General features: G+C 50.4%; 2 long non-coding RNA genes across 3 annotated transcripts; both read left to right on the top strand.

The window, feature by feature from the left end:
• The first annotated feature begins 1,129 nt into the window (after positions 1-1,129).
• On the top strand, positions 1,130-5,734 carry Gm35482. Of its 2 annotated transcripts, none has more exons than XR_001784550.1 (3): positions 1,130-1,200; positions 2,098-2,241; positions 5,524-5,734. It is a non-coding gene; the product is annotated as a predicted gene, 35482 (long non-coding RNA). The 2 variants fall into 2 exon arrangements; XR_001784549.1 differs by lacking the exon at positions 1,130-1,200 and adding an exon at positions 1,229-1,698.
• A 10,440-nt stretch (positions 5,735-16,174) lies between these two features.
• Gm42317 lies at positions 16,175-17,546 on the top strand. The gene is made up of 3 exons (XR_881446.2): positions 16,175-16,289; positions 16,520-16,643; positions 17,251-17,546. It is a non-coding gene; the product is annotated as a predicted gene, 42317 (long non-coding RNA).
• Positions 17,547-23,266: the final 5,720 nt, after the last annotated feature.

The raw sequence follows: 23,266 nt of genomic DNA, 5'->3' as shown, positions 1-23,266 counted from the left end.
TGCTGGAAAATAGGGTTCGGAGGGGGGAGAGGGAGGGGCTAGGGAGGCTGTGAAGGGAAAACTGAGAAAGGGGAAGCATTTGAAATGTAAAAAAAATAAAAATAACCAATAAAAAATGAGAAATAAGAGAAAATAGGGCTCTGTCTTGACTCTGAGGTCTGGGGGGACCCCTGACTGCTTAGGGACTTAGCCTCCCTCTGCTTCTGGCCTCTACCCTTCTCTCTTTGAACCTGGGCACTACACCCTCAGGTAGAAGAGAGTGCCTTAGATATATATATATATCTTCTACCTTGTCACTTCTCCCTTGTCCCTTATCCTTAGCATCTGTCCCTGAAATAAAATCCTCTGTTCTCCCATAATGCAAGGCAGTCAACTAACAGAAACAGGCTGTCTCTTCAGAAGTTACTTATTTATATTTTGTGTGTTATATGCCTGTCCAGGCTGACTCGGGCATCCTGGGGAACAGGAGTGGCTGGTCACAGAGGTACACACACCATGTCACTGACATTCACTGCTGTACAGGAAGGTGTTACTAGTGATTGTGGAAGTGTGTCCCTCGAGTCCGTGGCCAGGCTTGTTGCTGTGGGGATGGACATTCTTCAGCTGCACACTGGGGCAGGACCCATGGCAGGACGGCATGCTGCCGTCACCTACTCTATACTTTGAAGGTGCACAGTTGGAGACTTCTGTAAGCCTCAGTCCTGTCTGCAGTGGGGGGATTGCAGTGAGAACTACTCCATCAGTTCCCCTGAGGTCTATTGAGCTGAATGCTCAGTTCTGCCCAGCCCACAGGAAGGGCTCAGTGACCACATGCTCCAATTGGGTTATCACAATGAGCATATGGCTCCTTTCCAGGTGAGCATGGAGACCTTTCTGGACAGCACACACACACACACACACACACACACACACACACACACACACACACACACACAGAAGGGCCTCCCTGGCTGGCTTGTGCCCTGTGCTGAATCTACAGCCACAGGGAGGGACCTTTCTGTCACACTCAAGGTGCCTTCCCATCTCCTTTGTATCTCAACAATGGCCTCTGTGCCTGGCTGTGAAGAAAGGATCAGCCTGTGACAAGCCTGTCCTCCAGGCCTGAGGATCTGACTTTATGCAGAGCCCCAGAGCTACTTCACTGGAACTGAAAGCAATTTGCAGCCTCACAAAAGGATGCATTAGGGAGAGAGCTCAGCGGTGGGCAGCTGGAGGCTGGGGAGAGAAGAGATGAACTGGCCTGGGGAGGAACAATTTGAAGAAAGCCAAAGCAGGGGTTGGGTTCCATTCCTGTGGCAGGACTCAGGATGGGGGGTGGTGGGTGCCTGGCCCTGCTGATGAGGGGGAACAGATTTGGACCTCAGGTGCCTTCCAGGGTAGACTCTGGGTTCGGATTTTCATTTCCCACACTGTCTGAAGTAGGAATAATCAGATCGTCCTGATATTGGTCCTGCGGAAGCTGGGCTGACAGCTGGTGCTGCAGCTGGGGTGTGGGACAGAGTGAGGAGGACAGAACTTAGGGTGGGTGGCAGAGAGCCACTGTAGCTGGGTCAGCCAGGTGGGGCTCAGGTCACCACTACAGAGACCTAGAGGACATACGGCAAGCTCCAAGGCTACAAAGCTTTAGAGAAAAGACTTGGAACAAGATTCTGCATAGGAAGCATACTGCCTCCATTGGGATGGGAGATGGGCTACATGGTATGCTGCCTCCATTGGGATCCTAAGCTCCTAGGAGCCTCTGATTGCCTCACCCTGATCATCCTAGACTGTGAAAATGAAATGGAACACCTAGTCAAAAGTGAGGGACTCAGGGAGAATTGGGGCCACCAAGGCTCCAGAAATAGCCCAGCCCCATAACCTCACAGCAGGATGGAGGTTTATGGGAAGTTCTGTCCAAATTCACACAGCCAGGCAGGAACTAAGCTGGTTAAGTGTCAGGTATCTCTGTCTAAAACTCTGTCTCTCACCAGGGCAACACACTTCTGAACATCACGGCCCAGGTCCAGCCACCAGGTCCCAGTCCTGAAAGACATCAGTGACAGAGCATCTGCCCCCTGCCCGGGAATTCTCACCATGTCTTTTTCTCCTCCCTGGTAGGAACCAACGAGTGCATCAGCCCTTTATCCATCAACACAGTGGCAGGGACGCCATCTCTGAATGGACAAAGATACCTCACGGAGAGATGGGCCAGCTCAGCAGGCAGCTGGGAAGCAGTGATGGCTTCCAGGCAGTAGCATCAGGGTGAGGGGTTGTTCCCTAGGGCTGGGCAGGGCCAGAAGGAGGCAGAGCTAGTGGTGCCACGCCCCAGAGACTGTTCTCCCCTGGTTGAGAAGCCTTGTACACAGAAGTCTTGCCTGGCCAACTTCCTCATCCTCTGAAACTTAGGGTTGAGTAAGAAGGCTGCCTCTCAGAACTACAGTGGGGATGCCAAAGAGCCAGAAATACAGAACATGTCCAATGTAGGGCTCTTTCCTCAGTCTTCCTAAACCGGGACAACTCAGCCATCAGAGGTCTGATCTCTAGCAATGTGACCTGAGCAAGTCCCTCCCTTTGACTGCACCTCAGTTTCCCTGTCTGCGAAATGGAGTCCCACCAAGGACTTCCTTGTGCAGTTCCCACACAGGACAGAGGGTGTCCTGCATCCCAGTCAGGGGTGACATCTGAGGGGTCTTCAGGATGGGTGTCCAGGACCAACAGAAGTTGCTACTGCTTCATCAGTGTCTCTCCTTTGGGGTACCCTTCCAGAGTTGCCCATGCGGATCCCCAAAGGCCGTGGCCCTGCTCCTTGCCCACAGCTTTATGCGGTTCTGTCTGTGGAAATAGATTCTCTGGTTCTATAATTGTCCTCTTATCTTGTGGCTCTGCTGCAAAACCCATTTTCCTTCACACGGCAGACGCCGGGATGCCACGAGGCACCTCCCCACCCTCTGCCTTTTAGGAACAGAAAAGTGGAGAGAGCCATTTGCCAAAATGAGACACTAGCTTTGAGGCTCGTGGCACTGAGAGCCCAGCTCCTCTCTCCTAGCTGACAGCCTTTTCCTTTGTCCTTGTTTTTTAAATGAGAGCATCTTTTGTTCATTCTTGAGGCAGGTCTGTTAAGAGAGATGAATCTGGAAAAGTCATGCACTCTGGAGAAGATAGGGCTCTTAAAAAGCATTCGTGTGGGACTTGAGATTTGCAGAGCATGCGAATGTGGGCCGAGGGGTGATTAGGCGCAACCGGCTTGTGCTTCTATGAAGTGGGGAGTAGATCTGACTGTGAAGGCGCAGTCACTCCTAGGATGTTTCAGACTTGGGTGCTCTGGGAAGCAGAGTGTGCCTGCTCCATTTTGTCTTGTCAGGGTAGATATCCACCTGATCCCTAAGCAGGAAAATTGCTTCTGGATGCTTCCCCCTAAATCCCAGTGCACTTCAGTCCAAGCCTTAGAAAGGTAACCATATTGAGATGACTTGGCAGGTAAAGGGGTTTGTTGGAAAAGCCTGACTCCCTGAATTTGACTCTCAGAATCCCCAGTGGGAGAAGAGGTCTGATTCTCAAAAGTTGTGCTCTGACCTCCTCATGTGCATGAGTCCTCACATACACAAACACACACACACACCACGACAGACACACACACAGAGACACACACTAAAAAAAAAAAGATTTAAAAAACACCCTTTAAAAAGAAAGGTGAACCAGCCACATAAAAGTCTTCTGGGTATAAGACTGAGGCTGGACCTAGAAAATCCAGGGCCTCGCCACTCTTGGTCCTCTCACCTGGAAGCCAGCACAGACTCCTGGGAGTGACGGGTGTCCCTCTCAGCTACCCTATAGAAATATTGTTTTCTTCAACTCACAAGGAGATGTTGCCCAGGGAGGTTCAGACCTTTACTGACCTCACACAGCAGTCTCAGCATCCAAACCTGCTCCCTGCTTGGGAGGCAGCCCATCTCATGTGGCCGAGGCAGAGTCTAAGACAGAGGCTGAAGCAGATTTAACCATAGCAACAAGTAAGAGGTTTCAGAAGGCTGCATAGGGAGAAATAGATCCCTGTGGTTTAGGTGCTAAAAAAGAGAAACCAGGCCGGGCAGAGAGGTCAGGGGAGTCAGCAGGTGGCTGGTGAGGGCCTAGGGACATGGCCACAGGGGACCCTCGGAAACAGGGTCTGAGTCCTAGGAGGGTGTCTATGAAACTAAGCACCCTGCATTTGGAGGAGGTGAGTGTGGTGTCACGGTCAGAAGCAGCCAGGTTCCACTGGTCCCGGTGCCTCGGAGCCTAAAGAATCTTCACCTGAAACCTGACATGTCCCCCAAGCCCCCAGCCCTGGGCACATCTCATTCCACTCAAAAGGAAAACTTGAAGCTGAAGCAGCATGGGCCACAGCCCCTTCGCAGCTACCCCACCCCCCAGTCCCAGCCTGCCCCTGCCTCTCCTTCTCCCTCTTCCACTGTCTGAGCTCCAGCCACACAGCCTCCTGCCACTCCTCAAGGATGCTGCTAACCCTTGCCGAGCTCCTCTGCTTTGCTTTACAGCCAGGTACCATGCCTGCGCCACTGCAAGGCCTAGGAGCCTGGTGTGTCCCTGGCCACGCCCCTGCCTCTGCATGACTGTTAGAGAGTAGAGTGGGAGGGAGGAGCTGAGGACAACCAGGCCAGTGAGTCTGTAGATCTGGGGAAGAAAGTGGTAAGTGGCTAAAGAGGCATGAGTAGCCTTAGAGACTCCACTCTATAATGGAGTCCACCTCTGACCCTGAGTGAAGACATGACACTCAGATCTGCTCCCAAGACTAGAACACTGCAGACTCGGAGCTGGAGAGATCACCCCGAGGTTAAGAGCACCTGCTGTTCTTACAGAGGACTCAGGTTCAGTTCCCAGCACCCATGGTGGTGGCTCACAACTGCTTGTAACTCCAGTCCTAAGAGATCCAGTGACCCTCTCCTGCCCTCCAAAGCATGTGGTGGATAGACACACAGACAAGCAGGCATAAACAAACACACATAACTAAAAATAAGTGAAACTTAAGACTTTAAAAAAAGAACTTTGTATGTTGCATATTATAAATTATAAATTTTATGTGTTATGTTATGTGATATTCATTCTCCTTTCTTTTTTTTTTTAAAGATTTATTTACTATTATACATAAGTACATTGTGGGTACTTATTACAGTTGATTTTGAGCCACCATGGAGTTGCTGGGATTTGAACTCAGGACCTTCAGAAGAGTAGTCAATGTTCTTAAAGAGCCATCTCGCCAGCCCTTATTCTTCTTTCTTAAGAACTAATGTAACTAGGCCTTTCAGTCACGTGTCCAGGAATCCAACACTTCCCTACGACCAGGAAATCTGATTCACCTAGAGACAGGCTAAGAAAAGGGGAGGAATAATTATCCCCTTAATTCTGCTTGTCCCTCCCAGAAGCCAGCCCTCCCTTGCTGCAGCCATTTAAAGAGCATCGTCCATGTGACTCTGCTGAGCCTCTCCACTTTTCTGACTTGAGAAAAGTGTGACTTTTCATTTTTCTTCTTTTTATCTCTTTTTCTTTTAGACACTGGCCAAAGCCTGGGTGAATTTTCCAGGATGCTCTGGGCTCTCTCTGAAATCAACTCTCTCTTTCCCGACCCACATCCACCGTGTGACTTCTCACAAATGGCACGGCTCTTGCTTCCCTTCATCTGGCTTCTCTGGACAGCAGCCAGACACAGCTCTCCTGCCTTGTTGTTTTCTCTCAACTTATAATAAAATTGTCTTCAAGCTTCCTGCCCAGTCCATTTTTCAATTCTTTCTTTAACAAGACTAAGAACCCATGAAAGAGAGGATCAGTTGCCTTAGTAACAGAGGGACATTCAACCAGAGGGTCAGGGAAGGCATAGGGGCTTCAGGATTGGCCCCTGGTCAGGGAGAGGGAGCAGCCAGGCTGCCAACGGAGGAATTTATTGGAAATGTCTGAGTCACATACAGAGGCTTCGAGTGCATCCGGGACACTAGCAAAGCTGGGCTGTCGGCTGGGGTTGAGACTGCAGCATCCGAGGCCTAAGATGATGCAGGGAAGAAACCAGAGTCTCACCATGGATGACAGAGGATTCTATGGTCAACTGCAGCCAGTCCAGGGAGACTGCACAGGGCTGAGGAAGTTTCTGCCCAGCAGAAACTCTAAGGGGAGACACACTGGGTTCCATGACACAGCAGTGTTGGTCAGGAGACCACATACTTAGTTTCCCTCTCTGAAAAGCCCGAGTGGAGAGCTGTGGATGTGTATGGATCAGTCTCTAACGCACCTGCTAAGATTTCCAGATTCTGGTGTCCCAAAACAAATAATTGGATCTTTGAGAGGCTTGTGAATGGTGGTAGAAACCGAGACTGTTCATTAAGAACGGCAGAGAAAGGCAGCTTCATGAATGGCAATAGGCCAGAGATGTGGGAAAGGCCTAAAACTCATAGGCCCTGAACCAATGAGAATTTCCGTCACATGCGCAGAGGTCCCAGCTCTTCTCCATCATTTGGAGATGGTTTTGCATGTGTAAATGAGGGTGCACTCACCCGTGCTTGCACATGTAGCAGCCAGAGGCAGATATCAAATACCTTCCTTTCTCTCTACCTTATGGTTTGACACAGGGTTTCTCACTGAACCTGGAGTCTGCTATTTTGACAGGCTGAAAAACAAATCCTCAAGATCCGCCTGTCTCTGCCATCCCATCCCATCACCGGGGTAACAAGGATAAGAGGCATCTACCACTGCCCCACCCAGCTTTCCTGTGGGTGTTGGGAATAGAAGTTCAGTTCTTCATGCTACCTGGCCTACTGAGTTCTCTCCTCAGCCTTGAAGGTAGTTTTTCTCATGGGTGCTGTCTCATTACATGTTGTGTATGGTCTGAGGAGTTTCTAGTCATCCCCTTCCATGGCAACAAGAATCATAGGTCCACAGCCTAAATTATATTGTAATCTTGATGCCTGTGGTGATTTGAAGGAGAGTCCCCACCCCCATCCCCGGGCTTATATATTTACTGTTCGGAGGGAATTGGTAGGTGTGGACTTTTTGGAGGATGTGTGTCACTGAGGGTGGGCTTAGCAGTTTTAAAGGCCATGCCAGGCCCAGTGCCCCCTCTGCCTGTTGCCTGCTGAACAGGACATAGAGCTCTTAGCTTCTGCTTCATTCTCTGCTTTTTACCATCAGGGTAATGCACTAATCCTCTGTTAAGCAAACCCCCAGTTAAATGCATCCAGTTTGGTTTCAGACAAGGAACAAGGGACTGAGATGCATATTTTACACCTCAAAGCAGACCTGGCCTCCAGGTTCTCCCAGCATCCCTCAGTCCTACCTAGCATACCCAGCTCCCAACTCTGAACTTTCCAGCCAAGGGGCTGGGCTGCCTGTCCCCCCAGAGGCTCCTCCCTATATACACCAGATTCTCTCTCTCTCTCTCTCTCTCTCTCTCTCTCTCTCTCTCTCTCTCTCTCTCTCTCTCTCTCTCTCTCTCTCTCTCCTCTCTGCAGATGCCCTCTCTCTTTCAATTCCTCCCCTCCCCTCCAGGTAATGTCCTTGGGCCCAGTAAACTCACCTGCCCAAGAGCAGCTTCCCAATAAACCTGCCTTTAATATGTCCTAATCTGGCTTGAATTAACTCATTTCAACTGCGGCAGCGAAATAACCCATCACTTCCTTTTGTAAGAGTTGCCTTGGTCTGGTGTCTCTCCACAGCAGTAGAACAGTAACTACACAGGAGTGCCTCTAGAAATTCTCTACTCTCCTCCCTCAGGAAAGTCCCACCCTGTCAAGACAGCCATTTCCTCCCGGACACTAAACAACACAGGGGTCACAGGCATTTGCCCCCAGCTTGTTGATGCTTGAAATGTCAGCACTGGAGTTTCGTCGCTATGGCTGGTGCCTTTGTCTTCCGTTGAAGAACAAACAGTGCTGCTGAAGTCTTCTCGTCTTCCACGGACATTTTCATTAATTCAACAAATATTTATTGAGTTCTTACTCTAAGCCAGGCAGTTCCTAGAGTTCAGGAACAAAGATATTAATTAAGACTTGTCCAGAGCCGAACCTTCAGGGAATCAGAAATGAGGTACAGTCTGACCACAGGATCTTGCAAAGGGCTACGGGAAAGAAGGCACAGGAGACCAGAGTGGTGGCTTAACTCGTGCTCTACGGCAGGGGGCTTGTAGGAGACTGAGTCATGAATGTCAGGAAAGGGGAGAAGAGTAGACCCAGAAGGGGGTCTTGTTATACCCAAGTCACAGGGACCCTAAAGACCACTAAGGAGCCAATTCCGATGCAAACACATAAGGGTCTTTATTATGAGCTCACAAACAAGGATTCTCACCACCACCGTCATCATCATCATCATTGCAGCAGGTCAGAAGTGAGAGCCTCAAGTCTAGGGATGCGGGGTCTTTATTGTGGTTACGCAAGCTTGGGGAATTTCCATACAGGTCAGCAAGTTAATATTTTAAAACTGGGTTTCTGGTGTAATCTGCAGGAACCAAACACAGGAGCAAAACCACCTGACAAACAGGAATGGCTAGGTTATCTATTTTCTGCAGGATGTCTTGAGTTATCTCCATATACCATGACCCTGCTGTTGTAGCCTGACTGGCTGTTGTTAAGGAGGAGGAGGGCTTGCCTTAGGATGCTTGCTCTAGTGAACTTTGTGGTTTTCTTCCTGGAATTGGTTGGGCTTTACAGGTCCCAGCAGGGTACCTTGGCTCCTGCCTGTAGTCCCAGCGCCAGGAAGGTTGAGATGAGTTCAGGCTCATCCTTACCTGAACCAAAGTTCCCAGGATAGTTGACTGATTAGAGCTGCTATGGTTGTGGAGAGGTTGGAATGTTGCAAGTCCAGAGCCTGATAAAATTGTATCTAGGACTGTCTGTAGCCCCCTTTTAATAACCATTCCTTACCCACCTCTGTGTCTGAGCTAACATCCTTGTGAGGAATCAATAAAGCCTTATTAACACACCTCTAGCTTCTACCAAGGTAGCATCTGAGGCTTGCAACAGACATTGGCTCCACCCTCACCTCACCCAACCCCATCCCATCCCATCCCACTGCCTCTCTAACCCACCTACCTGACCTTCCCACCAAGGCATCTGAAAAGTACCTTGGCTTATGGCTTGCTTTGTTCTGTTATTATAAAAAAATTATGAAACTGTTATCATGTTGAAGCATGGGGTTTAGGGTAACCAGTGTCTGTGCTCCCCAGCCTGTGGTCATTCACTTTTAGCTCCAGACTGATCTATCTCTAATCCCCTCTGAGGTGAGAGTTGTAGTGTTTGTTGATGGTCCTAACAAGTTTGAGGCCATCTTAGTCTCCATGATGCCCTGTGTCAATCACTCAACCAACAAACCAACCGAACAACAACAAGGTTCACAAAGCAACATGGAGGTAGCTTCAGATTGTTCAGCTTGACCTGGTCCAATCTTGACCCCTTGGGTGGCTTCCTGGGGTCATTTTCAACTAAAAGGCCCCTGTCTGGCGGTTTCTACAGGTCAGAATTTGATTGGGCTAAGAGGGGAGAGCACTTGGCCAGGACCTGGGTTGGCCAGCTTCCTGGCAGAAATGAAGACATTCTTTTTTTTTTTTTTTAAGGATTTATTTATTTTATGTGAGTACACTGTACCTGTCTTCAGACACATCAGAAGAGGGCATCAGATCTCATTACAGATGGTTGTGAGCTACCACATGTTTGCTGGGAATTGAACTCAGGGCCTCTGGAAAAGCAGTCATCATTGCTCTTAACCACTGAGCTATCCAGTCTCAGAAATGAAGATATTCTTAAGAGATGCTTGAACCCCTTCCTTTATCTCTTAGATCATTGAGACAATAGACCCCAAGAGGCTATAGTTTCTCTTGAAACCTCATGTTGACAGAAGACAAAGGGGAGCTTGTCCCCAGGGCCGACACCCCTCTGGATGGAGCACAGGGAATAAGGAAGAACACACAGGAAAGGCAAGATTTTCCTGGAGCTGGAAATGGGGGGGGGGGTCCAGAGAGAAGAGTCTCAGGTAATTGGGATTCATCCCTAGGTGCCTCCCAAGGTGGGCCCAGCATCACCAAAGAGGGACTCATTTTGCAGAGAGAGGAGAGGGAGCCAAGTCAGGGTGGCATAGCCACTGTCTTAGTTATTTTTCTTCTCCTTTCTCATGGGGTCAGATTGGTATCTGAAAAAGGCAATTTAAGAAAGGAAGGATTTCTTTTCACTGTTGGAAGGTGTTATGAAATAGGATGGGCTGAGAGTGTACCTGGCAGGCCCGTCCCAAGGTATGCCCCTAAGAAATTATGCCATGCAACAGATCTGGTATAAAGGGGGCTGATTGGGGAAAAAGGAGCTGAGTGAGGACCTGGAGAGGGGTAGAGGCAGATGAGTAGACATGTAGACAGACAGACAGACATGAGTAGAGTTATGAGGGCAGAGAAGGGAGGGGAGGGGACAGAGAAGGAGAGAAGAGGGTGAGGGAGAGAATGGAGAGAATGCCAGGAAGAGAGGGAGAGGGAAAGGGGGAGGGGGAGGAGGAAAGGGAGGTAGAGAGAGAGAGAGAGAGAGAGAGAGAGAGAGAGAGAGAGAGAGAGAGAATGTGGGAACAGATAGAGAAGACTAGAGTGGCTGGCAACCCTTGTAAACACAACCCATATCTGGTGCACCTGGGCAGTAGCAGCAAATGATGACATAAGCAGTTGCTAGGTCCCTGGGAAGAGCCTAGTGGAGACACTTGTAAGCTAACAGAGGGTGCAGTCCATCAAGGCAGGGAGCCATGACAACAGCTGCAGGTAGCCAGTTACATTGCATCCACAGGCAAGGAACAGAGAGCTGAATGCTGGTTCTCATCTCTTGTTTTTGTTCAGTCTGAGGCCTCAGCCTGTGGACTGGTGTCACTCACGGTAAGGTTGGGCCTTCCCACCTCAATCAACCAAATCTAGAATCTCCCCCACAGACATGCCCAGAAGTCTCCGAGATGACTCTAGAACTTGTCAAGCTTACAACCGACAATTAGCCATCATGGCCAGGAAACATCTCTTCAAGCAGGACAATTAGACAAATGAAATAGAAAGGGGGCAGAAGAGACCACGTCCAGTTCATTCTGAGACCAGGAGCAAGCATCCTGAGAGTGAAATGAGCCAACATTATTATCAGCAAGGAAAACCACAAGACAACCCTCTGTGGTGCAGGAGACCATAACAAAACTGCAGGAAAAGGAACTTAGGAGGACAGATGCTGGAACAAGAGACTTAGCCCTGGGACTGCAAACTTGACTTTCTGCACAGAGACCAAGCAATACTGTATTCCAGCCCAACAAAACAAAGGTTAAAATTCACATGAGTGTGTTCATAGGGGCACAAATAGCATCTAACAAAATCAATATCCTTTCCTTTTGAAAGGAAGATGGAGAGGAAGAGGAAGGAGGAAGGAAGAGAGAGGGAAAGAGGGAGGGAGGAAGGAGCGGGGAGGGAACTTACAACAAGGCATAGAAAGTAATGTTCTCCAATGAAGGCCATTTATGAAAACTTCACAGCTAACAACACACATGGCAGTGAAGCCTGGGTGTTTGGAACTGGACTTTGCCTGATCTCGCTGTTTCTATTCCACATGGGAGGGGAGGTTCCAGGCAAGACTATTCAAGCAAGAAAAAGAAATAAGGAATAGGCATGCAGCTCAGGGAAGCCATGCATGCATACCACATGCATGGCTTTGGATGTGTCCCCCAGCACTGCAGGAATTGGGGGGAGGAGTGGTAGCAAAGGAAAAGATGAAAGACATGGAAGACAGCTAGGCAGGAAAGGGAAAAACAATGTGTGTTTACAGACTGCAGAGCTGTTTACACAGAAAACACTAAGGAATTCAAGCAATCTGATGAGGTCTGATAAAGGCTTGAAAGCTACGGGCTGCAAGATCAATAACAAAAATTAAGTGGATCCCCGTACACTACTAATGAACATCGGAAATGAAATTAGGGAAACAATCGCACCTCTAATTGGACTTCATGAAAATTAAAAACCCACATGCTCCAAAGGCTACCATCCTGAGAGCCAAAAGCACAGTCCACAGAAGGGGGGGGGGGGAGTGCACAGATCTGTTGGAGAAGGAGTTTATATCTTAAAGTAAAGAAGGCTTGGCGCACCGACCGAAAGACAAACAAGCTGTCTTAAACCAGGCAATGGATCTGAAGAGACATTTCTCCACCGAGAAGATATCAACGGCCAGTGTGTGGTGGTGAGGGAGGCTCCACGGCTTTTGTCACTACAGAAGCACATAGCAAAGCTGCCTCCAGAGTTCTGCAGAGAGTAGCCAGGGCGGAGAGTGGGGAGAGTTGGGGAAGGCAATGAAAAAGGTCCTTTGGGGACAGAAATTGGAGGCTCCAAGGGTGAGAATAGAAAACACTACTGCCACCACAGAAAAGAAAACACTGACCACTGTCCTCTGCAGAGAGATGTTTCTCCAAGTAAGGCTGGGTGCAGCCCAGATCTGATCCACACTTCCAGCCACCACCACCACCTGCTCCAATGCATGTTCTGGAAATGTCCGACCTAACACAGGAGGTCCAGCGGAGCCTTAAGACTTACAGCTGGCCAGGTGGCGGTGGCATATGCCTTTAATCCCAGCACTCAGGAGGCAGAGGCAGGCGGATTTCTGAGTTTGAGGCCAGCCTGGTCTACAAAGTGAGTTCCAAGACAGCCAGGACTACACAGAGAAGCCCTGTCTCAAAAAAAAAAAAAAAATACAAAAAACAAAAAAACAAAAACAAAAACAAAAAAAGACTTACTGCTGACTCTGAAAAGCTTCAGACCCTGGGGTGGAGGCGGGGCTAAGTGAAGTCCTGGCTTCTCTTGATCTTAAATACAACCTCTCCCAATACACACCACACTGGGGTGCTTCTGCAGTCAGCCCTCATCCCTGTGGAACACCTCTCTGATTCTCTAAGGTTCCAGCAGCCATTTGCCCACGGTTTGCCATTTACATTTCTTCAGGGGTGACGTACTGGTGTCTGTTTCTGTCTTCCTCATCCTCTTCCAGTGACTATATTTCCTTGTGTCTATAATCTGCATGAAAACTCTGGGTGGATGCAGACAGTGAACAGCCTCCACAGTACATACACATGATCGCTAACCTGTGCAGACTGGGAGCCTGTCCTCCGGTCCTCCTCACCTTTTGCTAGTCCTTCCATCCTCCTGTCCCTCTGTCAGCAGGACAGGTTCTGCAGGGACAATCACTCAGTGTCCACGGCCCACTCCTGCTTAATCCCTGCTACTCTCTGTGAAGTCATCCTGGAAGGATTCCGAGTGCTCCCCCAACAGTGCTCCAATGTGAATCTACTTGCATTAACCCACTGAGACAGGCTGTGGAAACAAGTTAATGGAATGGAATGGCTGTACTACTCACACCAAAGGCAACGGGAGCTGAAGGTTCTGGAAGAGCTGATCCTCTAAGGCTGCCCTGGACACACAGAGTCTTATCCATCCCCTCTACCACCACTTAAAAGCAGCACAGAGTCTGGGGAAACAGACTCTAGGATAAGGCACAAGAGACAGAGGCCTGCCTGTACTGGGAGCGATGGGAACAGGACTGCATCTGCCATGCCTTCCTTACCAGAGGATGCTGCGTTCCAGTCTGCCTCTTCGGAAAGCCATACGATAGGAGGGGAGGGCTCTGCCTGTCCCTGGAGATGCCCCTGTACTACTGGCCACCATGAACTGCCCTGCACCAAGAGCCCAGAGGAGCTGTCCTGTACTGATTAAACCAGGCCTAGGACAGTGGTGCCTTGCTGTCCTCCATGTTGGACAAAGAAGAGAATCAGGAAAGACAACATTAGCTCAGACTGGCACAACCCCACCAGCAACACAGGGAAGAAAGCCGTTCCCCAAAGCCCGGACACGACTTTGGCAATTTCGGGAGTGTGTGTGTACATGTGCATGTGTGTACACATGTGTGAGCGTGTTTGTGGTACACTCACATGTGTGTGCAGGAGGGAAGGCCCCATGCATATGCACAGCAGCTGGAGTAAATCAGGCAGCCTCCTCTGTAACTCTCTGCCTCGTTCCTTTGGGACAAGATTTCTTACTGAGCGCTGAGTGAGAGCCATGCTGGCGGTTACCACCCCCCAGTTATCGTCCCCACAGTAGTTACAGGAGTGTGCAACCGTGCCCTGGCTCTTCACTTGGGTTCTGTGTTGAACTCAGGTCCCAGTGCCTACACAGATAAAGTGTTCTTACTTTCTGAGCCTTCTCTGTAGCCTCCTCCCCTCGTTTTTAATATTTAACTGTCTTTAAGCGGGGAAACAGGCGGGGGGGTATCTATGGCTGGAAACAATGTCTGGAGCTGGAGATACAGCTCTCTGAGTGCTTGCCTAGTGTGTGTGAAGCCCTGGGTTCAGTCCCTAGCACCATTTAAACCATTCGTGGTGGCACATGCTTGTAAGCCTAGCACTAGGGAGGTGGAGGCAGAAGGATCAGAAATTCAGAGCCACCTTGGCTCATCCCTGCATACACACACACACACACACACACACACACACACACACACACACACACACACACATATGGAAAAGAAGAAACAGTGTCTGTCCCCACTGACTGTCAGGAGCCTCTGTTTCCTGAAGGAGGAGGGGCAGGGATGGAAACAGCATGGGTCAGCCCCCGACAGTATAATTAATACTATTTACAAAGGAGAGAGCCATCCTAGAAAGCCCAAGTAACCATCACAGTGGCTATAGATGACAGAATGAGAGATCAGAAGCCCTTCCCAGCCAGTCACTCAGCTCCAGTTTTCCCAGACCCCCCTCCTCCTTCCCCCACCCCCACCCCACTTCTCCCAGGCCCCTCAACACCTGCCATGTGGGCCTGGATTCCAACGCTTTGAAGCTCATAATTCAACCCAAACAGAACAATCCTCAGAGCTCCAGCACTCAGGCCTAGCAAGACCCCAGAGCTTACAAATCCAATCTTCACAATGGCTGTAATTTGAAGGGCCTATTTTTGCCCGGACCAGAGTACACAGAGCACGCTGCCCATGGTAATCTCTTGTCCAGTGAGCAGTGTGTAGAGCGAGCCTATTGAAGGGAACAGAGACCAGATCAGCGTTGCCAGGGGCGACATTAGCCTGGATATACAGAACTCATTAAGGGGCTGAGGTGTGGGTGGCTTGACACTTTGAGCTTGTTCTCCAGTGATGTGCCAATGTGGCTTAGATGCAGCCAGCGCCCCAGAGCCCTCCTTCTGCCTCCTGTCAACCCATGCCCAGTACCACTAACTCAGCTCAGCTCCCTATACTTCATAGTTGAAAACAAAGCTGGGGAGACCAAGGCCCTTGTTCAAGGTCAGAAATGTGTTAAGGGAAACACAACTCACGAGGAAGGGCCTGCTGGTGTCAGCATGTTGACCGTGCAGTCTCTGATCGTGGTCAAGGGTGGGATCATTGTTTCCTTGCATAGAGCCTCTCCGTGTCACACAGACACAAGGACTGAACAGACGCACCTCACACAGAAGACACGTCCTCACCCCTGGGCTGGCCCTTGGCCCAGTGTCTCTCAGCTTCTCCTTCCATGGGGACGATGTGGACCTGCAGCTCTTAACCAGGTTCTCCTTGACCGTAGGCTCCCTTAGCTTCAGGTGCCAGGAGTAGCTAGCATGACGGCCACTGGAACAGCAGTCACACTGGCCTTGTCTCACCCATAGCCGCAGGATCAGGGACGAGAGGGGGTGTGGTATGTGTGTGTGTGTGTGTGTGTGTGTGTGTGTGTGTGTGTGTGTGTGTGTATGTGTATGTGTATGTGTATGTGTATGTGTATGTGTATGGTGTGTGTGGTGGTAGAGTGGGGGGCAGAGACATGGTGGTGGAGGGTGAGGGGGCAGAGACATGGTGATGGAGGAGGGGCAGAGCTGTTCACTTAAAGGAGACCAGGAAGCCGAGAGCAAAACAGAAAGGGGCAAGGAATGGGACACATCTTCCTAACTTGTGTCTCTCGATGACAGGACACACTCACAACGTGTGTATGCATATGTGTGTGCATGTGTGTGTACATGTGCGTGTGGTATATGTGTGCATGTGTGGTGCCTGCGTGTGCCCATGAGAAGACCCAGAGAGGATGCCAGGTGTCCTGTCCTGTCCCTCTCCCTTGTTTTGAAACAGGGTTTCTCACTGAAACTGAAGCTAAGCCACTGTGGCCAGAAAGCCCTGGCCAATCTCCTACACAGGCCTTGCTTCAGTCCATTGTATACGGCCTCATCCTGTGAGTGGCTGGTTTATGAGCTAGTTCCCAGCCTTTCCAAACCCCATGGCTGAAGTCAGCAAGGTGTTAACCAAAGGATCCTGAGACCTCAGGTAAATCTTAGACCCTCTGACACCTCCCCTCCCTTTCACATCCCTTTGTCCTCTGTCTCCGCTGGGGAAAGGTCCCCTCCCTCCCTGGCATCCTCTTGTGACAGACTTCCAGATGATGTCCTATCTCCCCCACGCTCTCTGCTCCTGTCCCATCTGCCCATGTGACTTGTGTCAAGGTGCTGGATGCCGGGGAGAGAGTTCTAACAAACCTGCTCCTGCTGGCTCCCAAGGCACCTGGTACTCCAGATGTGGATCTTCCCAGAGATGTCCATTCAGCTCCCAGGAACTGCAGACACCTATGGTTCTAGTGAGGCCCAGTAGGAGCTAGCTTTCGCTGGAAATAGGAAGAGCCAGGTATGCTTCCTTGCCTCTGTACCCTGCCAGCTCTCCTGCTAAGACATAATCTAGACTAGAAGGACCTGAGTTAGCATCACAAGGGACCCATGCTGAGTTCCCAGGATGGTGACAACCGCCTCTCACATCCTAAACCTGCTGAGAGGACCAGGCAACCCTGAGACACTTTCAGAAATACACAGCGCTAAATGGTTGGGTGACCCCATCAAGAGTTCTGCTGACCCCAGTGTGAAGCTTCTAGAATCCCGTATCCAGAGTATATTCAGTGACTGCTTGTCCACCTCCCTTTAAGAGCTGCAGTGTTCAGTGGGCTCCTCTAGATTCTGGAAGCAACATTTCCCCATCCCATCCCCACCCTAGCCAGGCTGGTTCATCTGTAAAGCTGCTCATTTTGGGGCAGGAAAGGCAGGCCCTGCAGGACATCTAAGCTGCCGCTGGGCCCTCATGGATATAGCATCAACTGTCCATGGCAGATGGTGTTGCTATGAAACCTCAAGCAATTCCCAGCCCAGGGACCGAGGGATAATGGAGTACATCTTTGCATACTGTTAAGATAACTGTCCCCCTGTGAAGCATCAAGTGACCCCAAGACCCTGCCTGCTTGTAGTGAACGTGGTGTGTTCTGACCCAGTGAGTCGTAAACTCAAGCACGTGACACCAGATGGAAGTGAGGCTGAGTGTACAAGAAAGGCAGAAGGGCTCCAGGAGGTTGTGCATCCAGGTGGCCCACACAGCAGAGCCCCAACCCCTTCTCTGTGGCTGTACTCTGTGCTCACGCCAATGGCCTTATGGGAGTATCCTGCGACCAAGCAGGTAAGGGATGAAGATAAGTCTTGCTGTGGAGATGGTCTTTCCTGATGCCTGCAACCATTCAGGGAGACTTCTGCAGCCTCCCTGGTCCTCCTCGGGAATATTGCTGAAGCCTGCAAGGGCAGGCTGGTGAGGTGAAGACTTTAGTTTAATCCCCAGCCCCCATGTAAAACCCTAGGCATGGAAATGTGTGCCTGGGGAGGTAGAGACAGGAGGACCCCTGGCGCTAGCTGGCTGGTCCTGCTAACTGAATTGGTGAGTTCCAAGTTCAATAAGAGCCTGTCTCAAAGGTAATAGAAGTGATTGAGAATGTTGTCTGATATCAACCTCTGTCCCCTTCATGCCTGCATAGCCATACATGTGCCCAGACATACATGTACAAACACATACACAAACATACATATACCAAAGAAGAAAGAAGAGAAAAGGAAGGAAGGAAGGAAGGAAGGGAGGGAGGGAGGGAGGGAGGGAGGAGAGAGAGGGAGAGAGGAAGGGAGGAAGGGAGGGAGGAAGAAATGGAAAAACTAAGAGGACAGGTTGTCCTCTGGTGAGGATCTGGAGCAGACAGCTGTCTAGAGGTAAGGAATCGAAAAATCATATAGAGCACAGGGAGCATGGAAGGAATAGACCCAAAGATAAGGGAGGGAGGGTTCTCACCAAAGAGCAGAACTTGAGGGAAAGACTTAGGGTGAGCACTGGGCGGGGGGGGGGGGGGGTTGGCGTGTAGGTAGCAGTGGAAAGGGAGCAAGAGGGCACAGAGAATGAATCCCCAGGACATGCAAGAACAGAATAACAGGGGCCTCAGAACTATCTCACCTGTGGGCTGGGACCCTTCTATGCCATCTGAAGCCACGGGGTGGGAGCTGTTGCCACCAGCCATCAACTCTTTGACACTTAGTCCTGCCAGCTGCTCAAGTCCAGCGGCCATCCAAGGCTCAGGAAAGTACCTTCCATTCTGGAGTCTGGGAGTTGCTGCCCTGTGTCACCCTGCTCAGGATTCTTGGGCACAATCGGAGACTTGTGGGATAGACTCACAGGAGCATCTGACAAGGCTGGAGCTCGAGGCTGTGGAAAAGGCAGCTGCCCACAAGAGTCACAGCAACAGCCACAGCCACATGTGGTTGTAGAATCATCACCCACTGCCTGTGGAGATGGGAGCACAGCCTGAGGCTCTCCATATCTGCCACCATAAGGCTCAGTGGCCTCTCTCAAATCAAGCATGGTAAAGAAGATAACCAGTAAGCCCTCCTCCCAGTTCCCGACATTCACAGACACCTTTGGACATGTTCAGCCTGATGCTTGTGTCCCTGGGCTGTGACCCCCATCGGGCTGGTCCTCAGGCTTCCTTCTGACCCAAACTTCCCTTCAACTGAGAGCTCAGACCGGTGACCCTGCCCACAGGGTCCCCATGGCTTTTGAAGGATGGAGAGTGCAGAATTCCTAGAAAGAGACAGAACTCTGTGATGAAGGGGGACAGACCAGGAAGTCACAGCCACAGTATTTACAGTGGACAGGAGCTGAGTGGCCAGCCCCGGGACAGACAGGAATTGAAGGTCGCCAATTACGAGCCCTTCAGAGGATATCCAGAACCCATCACATCTTCAGTCCAAAGTTCTGGGGGGAGGTGACTCCTAAGACTGCGGGTCCCCAAGTTCCACAGTCGGAGCAGGATGCTGGCTGCTGTCTCCTGTCATAGAAGCTCCCACATGGCTCTGCCTGACCATGCGCAGGCTCCAGGGATGCAGAAAGACAGCTGACATTGCTGAGGGCTGCCTTCCCTGTGGCAGTGTCTGCATCTATGAAACAGCCACCAGGAGGAAAACAAAATTATACAGTCTGGAGGTCCACACCTGTGGGACAGGGGCCCCACCCCAGGATCCCTCATCTCTGAGCTAACAGGGGGTGACTAAACATCCTATCGGTTTCTTTCACGGCTTCAGTAAACATTGCCTACGAAAGCAACAAGCGTTTCATTACTTAATGTGTGATAACTAGTCCCATAAATCCAAATTATCCCTGTAAATCTAAATGAAATGCCCAGGTTTAATGTATTCGGGACGCCTAATTAATGAAGCACCTAGCTATGGCCATCGCTAACCTGCTTGCCTCTACCCCAGCACTCATCACAAAGTTGTGTTTGGGGGCGGAGGGGATGAAGTTCAAGGTTCTGGGAAGATGGCTAGCTTCCATGAGCACATCTTCTCAGCACCCCTAGAGCTGCCTAGGCTCCCTCTTATCTGTTCTTCTCTGACCCCTAGAACACTTCCTTGCCATTGTCTGAGGAGGAGGTGGCCAAAACAGCTTATCGATAAAGAAACCCAGAGACAAAATCAAGAGATTTGAGCTGGACACTAACATGCAAGTCATTTGCCCTCATTGAACCTCAGTTTCCCCTTCAATATAGCAAAGGGAGAGATGGATAATCACAAGGTCTTTTCAACAGCTGTAGAAAAGAGGAGGGGGGATAGGGGAGTGGTCTATGAGTATAGAGCTGTGTGACCTTGGAGTTAACCTCTTTCTGACTCAGTTTCCCTATCCATGTATTGGGTACAATAACAGCCTCTGTTCATGGGGCTCTGAGGAGCCTAAGTGTAATCCATAAAGTGACGTGTTTAATACGAACCCCATAAACGTTGCTCTGCAGAGTGGCTACTCCTTAGCCATCTTAAGGCCTCAAATTCTAGGTGGAAACTTGGGGGATGGTGTAGGATGGGAACCAGTTGGAGCTGGAGACAAGCTGAGCTCTTCCCCAGAGGATGGGTGAAGTGACCCTCCCTGGCCCAGATCTGTCCTTCTGTGGTCAGTCCCATCAGAACACTGGAGGGGAATACCCAGTAGCCACGATGTCTCATATGTCCATGTTACTGGGCACTGTTAAGTGTCCCAGGTCAAGGATCTGTACTGTGTCTCCACACCTTCTCTCCCCACTACCCCCACAGCAGACCACCCCTAGGCTGTAAGCCACTCTCTTCTCTCCCTGTTGTTTCCCAGCTGTGACAAGAAATGTCCCATCAGCTCAGAGACACACAGCCATCTGGCTGGTACAGCCCCCTCCATAATCCCCCTCTCCCCCTCCCCTCCGCAGCTGCTGAGCCACCTGCTGAGGCTCTCCCAAGGCTGACACCTGCTCCTCCTGCCCTGGAGATGATACATTTTCCACACGGCAACTTTTATTACTTATTGATTTTCCTTGATCTCTTCCAGCCAGCTCCATTTTTATCTGGTGTAACTAGAAACCACCCACTATGAGATGCAGGGTTTAAAACTTTATAGCCACAAAGAAGGACCCAAGTCAATGGACTGTCACCTCTGAAGGGGAGGGTATCACTGCTGGCTGCCACTGCTGGGCTGGGGGAGGGGAGCTGGGGCCTCCATTCTGGGGAGCTGGGGTTTTGAAGCTGGGTAGAGAGAGGGTGAGCATGGGCTTCTGGGTAACAGGAGGGCCTCAGAGGAGTGAGAGCAGGTGGGACAGGGACCTTGACAGTGCTAAGACAAGGTCATGAGTGACATTCCACCCATTCCCAAGACACCCAGGAGGAGCGGCAGCCAAGCTGTTTTAGGGCTCTGCCATGCAGAAGATGGAGCTGGGGTAAGAACCCAAGCCACACTCTGTGAGGAGTTATGTGGGGTCAGCCTCTGAGGACTCCCAGGGGAAGCTGCTGCAAGTCTATTCCAAGGAGGGAGAGACACTGGACTGGACTTTGGACCTGAAGCCACCAATTACCACAGTCTGTCTCCCCCTCCCCCTCCCCTCCCCCTCCCTCTCCCTCCCTCCCTCTCAGAGACCTTTAACTTGGATCTTTGTTTGTGGCTATAAAGTTTTAAACCCTCAGAGAGAGAGAGGGAGAGAGAGAGAAAGAGAGAGAGAGAGAGAGAGAGAGAGAAAGAGAGAGAGCACCTCCCATACAATCCACATCCAACTGAATCTACCTCTCTGGACAATCTTTTAATAATTCTTTGTATTGTATGTATTATTGTCTATACATAATACAATACACACGAGTCTATAAAGGAAGTAGCAGACAGGGAGAGAGAGAGCCAGAGCCCTAGCATAGAGAGCTGATTTAAAGAAACTGGCTTAGGCTATTAGGAGGCCACCTTGTCCGAATTCTTCAAGCTGGACACGGTCATGGTCAGGAGGCTGGGCCAGGATGCACTGAGCTGAGCTGTGCTCTGGGGACTTCGCAGAGCCAAGCTCTTGCTGGCCAAGCACCACACCCCCGCCCTTCTTAGGAGAAGCCAGAGTGTTTCCTTCCACATCCTCCCTCCAAACGACTGCGCCAGCCTCACCTGCCTTGCCAATCACCCAGTCCTAGCAATGTACTGATTTATATATTAATCTCAGCCCAAATCTACCTTCAGAGACTAGCATTTGATCCCAAAGAGAGTGATAGTGACAGCAGTGGTGACAGAAGGAAGGTAAAAGCCCTGGAGTGACACCTGACTCCTTCCCAGTAGCTTACCTCCTCCAGTTCTCCCTGGCACAGAGCCCTGAGCCAGCTGCTATAAGGCCTGGGCTGTGTAGGACTAATGGTTGACCTCTCTGGTCCACTTTTTTCTCACCTTCAGAAACGGGGTCTCTTCACTCACAGCTCTGTCCCCCTCAGCCTGGCTCACCATCTAGCCTGCTACAGGTCACCTCATCTCTGTCTAAGGACTTGGCAGGAAGCTGAGAAGCACTGATACTCTCTGATTCCAGAGAATTCTCAGGCTGTTCTCTTCTCTCTGCTTCTCCACTAGTCCCCATCCCTGGGTCTCAGAGGACAATAGGACTCCTGAGTCCTAGAACTTAGGAATCTCCTGCCCTGGGTGAGTCCCAAGCCATCTGTGATCTTTGCCTCCTGGTAACTTTGACCTTTACCCCCAGCCCCACTCCCACGGAGAGGAACCACCTTCCCAACTTTTTAAACTGCACAGTAATGGGACAAATTCAAAGATACTATAAATGCCACGAGAAACAAGCTATCTGGAGTTTAAGCCTCCCAGGTTGTCATAGTTTGGTATGGCTGCTCAAATAGAAGACCAGAGGAAACACGGGCCCTGGAGCCACCCTCTTCTCACTAAGGGTCTCCATGGTCCACCTTCCCATCACGCCCAGCTCCAGGGCTCACAGGCTGAACCCTCATGTCATCACCATACCGTGGCATTCATTTGGTGAAGGCCCTGAGCTGACAGCTATGGGGACAGAGGCAGTGGGAAATCAGAAGTGTGAGGTCAGCACAGACTTGCTGCTCACACCTCGGATGGTAGAGGTGGGGAGTGCAGGAGAGGCAGAGAACAAGCTGGCTGTAGCCTCCTGGGTCCTGCCAAGGAAGGGGGCAGGGAAGAGACTGCCCTGGATAACTTGAGGTTCAAGAGCTTGAAAGGCCCTTTGTCCTTTGAAGTCAATGTCAACAACATGGCCCGGTGTCCTTTGTCATTCTGGTGGCCTCTGTCTGAGTACTGACATAAGTTACAAGGCCAGAGGGTCAAAACATGAACTTTCAGATTCATGTCATCTCTCAAACTGATTCCTGGGGCTTGCATCAAGATGTGCAAGTAATGTAGGCACAGAAAGTGGCTACAACATGGGACTGGTGACAATAGTGGTGATGGTGATCTTGGTCATAGTCTTTATGGTGATGGTGCTGATGGTGATCTTGGTTATGGTCATTATGGTGATGGTGCTGATGGTGATCTTGGTCATGGTCATTATGGTGATGATGATCTTGGTCATGGTCATTATGGTGATGGTGCTCATGGTGTTGACAATGATGGTGTAATGGTAATGATGAGAATGATAAGGTGGTATGATAATGAGGATGGTGCTAGTG

Source organism: Mus musculus, chromosome 4 (genome assembly GCF_000001635.26).
Source record: "Mus musculus strain C57BL/6J chromosome 4, GRCm38.p6 C57BL/6J".
Taxonomy (NCBI): domain Eukaryota; kingdom Metazoa; phylum Chordata; class Mammalia; order Rodentia; family Muridae; genus Mus; species Mus musculus.
Note: the sequence above shows the minus strand (reverse complement) of the source record. Positions and strands in the feature narration are given on the sequence as shown.